General features: G+C 37.2%; 1 long non-coding RNA gene across 1 annotated transcript; it reads right to left on the bottom strand.

Annotated features, from left to right (window-relative positions):
* Positions 1 to 319: 319 nt before the first annotated feature.
* LOC107592254 (uncharacterized) lies at positions 320 to 1529 on the bottom strand. Its single transcript, XR_001609962.1, has 3 exons — positions 1399 to 1529; positions 724 to 1015; positions 320 to 389 (listed from the first exon to the last, which is right to left on the bottom strand). It is a non-coding gene; the product is annotated as an uncharacterized lncRNA (long non-coding RNA).
* Between the last annotated feature and the right edge of the window lie 831 nt (positions 1530 to 2360).

The raw sequence follows: 2360 nt of genomic DNA, 5'->3' as shown, positions 1-2360 counted from the left end.
GAGGTCATGGCCAGTCACCCGACATGTTTTAAGCTGTGGTACACCATCGACAGGGATCCAGACGGTAAAAATGTGTTGATTTACAGATGCTGTTTAGCCAAATCACCAACCTCAGTTTAGGTGACTTACTCCAGTTCAACCAGACATTAATAATCAAACAAAAGATAACAAGCAGAAGTCATTAACTTGAGGTGTGTGCTAGGAAGAGAGTACAGCCAAGGCTTCATCACTGAGAACACGAAGAACCTCCTTCCTCCATCTGCAGATGACACACTTCCCATGATGCAGTTCACCTACAAACCTGTATTTCTTGATCCTTGTCCAGCACCTTATTTAATCCATCTGATACAAATCAGCAGATTTTCAGAGAGCCAAATGAACTGAACTGTCTGTCAGATAAGAGACATAAATGAGAGTTGAGCAAATTATTGTTATTTACCAAATGTTGCACTGATGAGATTCAGTTCTAAGCGTGGGTTTAAATAAAAACAATATGTATATGCCCTATCTTTTGAAGGGCAAATAATTTATCATTGGACTTTTAATTATTTCAGCTCATTTTTATGACCTGCTTGCAGTTCACATAGCAACAATATTTCTGCATGACTTGCATTGACCTACAAAAGTATATTCTTTGTAGAGGTTCATATTTCAGGTTGTTTAGTGTTAAAATGCCCCCCAAAAAACGATCTGAATCAAATCGATCTGAATGTCTGCACATACCTGTAATGATATTTCGCGTGTTTTTTCACTCACTGAATGAAGGTCACTGTCGCCACATACTGGTGTAACCTCAGTAACCTCCCCAATGTCAAATCCCCAGCACCAACAATAAACTGACCGTCCATCTGAAACACGCGGAGTGATACAAACAGTGAAAAGTCCCAGTGCTGCTGTCTCGCTTTGACCGGGCTTTGAGGTTGTGCTGTTTTCGTCTATTGATGCAGATACACACATTGTCCACAAGGTGGCGCCGACACACGTCTGATCTCATTCATAAGCATGTTATGTTAATCTGTTAAAAAGCCAACATTAAACACCACTTTAGTCGTAATATCAATCATTATTTTATATATTATAGATGCCACATTTTATACTTTAACAATTTATTTATAATCGGTAATTTCTTCCAAATTACTAATCAAGCTGCAGCTTAAATCTATAAACACTGGCATAACAGCAATCACTGTTTAACTGTGAACAAACATGATGCATATCAATATCATTTTAAATAACTATTAAATGATATTGATCTATTATATGCACATAAATAGACAAATGATCTACTTAAAACACAGACAACCCCACAACAACAAAAAGAAGACTGTCCCATTTAAGTAGCCTATGTTTACATTTTGAACACATGCTTTTGAGTTCAACACATTTGATCTTTCTTACCGAACCAGTTGAGCGATGATCCGGATCATTTGCCAAAAACTGCTCAATTTACGTTGTTTTACTGGTCGAGACACTGACAAAATCATAGATATGTTTTCAAACATATTAAATTCAAATCTCAGTCCTCTCGCCTCTCGGTCCACCTGCAGTTTGTGTGATTAACACTAACGTTACTTGGCCACAAGAGGGAGCTGACGATCACTTATTTTTCACTTGACTTCAACACATTTAACTTAGTAAATACTGCCTTATTTTGTCTGAGTATGTAAATGTTAAAGTAGACTAGAAGTTAGTGATCAAACCAAAAGTCTCTTGGCACTGTAACAAGTAAGGTAGAAACTGAAGTGCAGTTTTCATCCTCTCCGCTAGGCGGCGGAAGCGACTCATCAGGTTCAGTTTGACACCTTCAGATGTTTGTCAACAGTCGGTCACTGATTTAAAGTACGGATTCAGTGACAGACTCTTAATGTCACTCGACAGCACGCTTTCCAGCACACAAACAAACAATACCGACACACGCTGCAGGAATCGGAGATGTCACGCAACTCCCCTGTAAGTAGTGTTCTCATACAGCGCATTTCTCTGGTGAAATAACTAGTAAACATTACCCTGCGGTTCTTAACACCTGTTCTGGATTTGTTGTGTCTGCACGCGGACTAGCTTGAATTCTGATGGGATATAAACTGAAACTAAAGTGTAGTTTTTGACAGCTAAACATGTGTGAAGGCAAAGAATAACGTTAGTTGTCAATTCACATTTATTCATTTTTTTTTTTTTAAGTTCTGATTTTAAGTGATCTTACTATCTATCTTACTATCTAACTAACTATCTATATATATCTGTCTATCTAACTATCTATCTATCTATCTTACTATCTAACTAACTATCTAACTATCTATCTAACTATCTATCTATATATATCTGTCTATCTAACTATCTATCTATCTATCTTACTATCTAAC

Source organism: Sinocyclocheilus grahami, unplaced genomic scaffold (assembly GCF_001515645.1).
Source record: "Sinocyclocheilus grahami isolate Dianchi unplaced genomic scaffold, SAMN03320097.WGS_v1.1 scaffold151.1, whole genome shotgun sequence".
In the NCBI taxonomy this organism is placed as follows: domain Eukaryota; kingdom Metazoa; phylum Chordata; class Actinopteri; order Cypriniformes; family Cyprinidae; genus Sinocyclocheilus; species Sinocyclocheilus grahami.
This window is presented reverse-complemented; position numbering and strand designations above follow the sequence as displayed.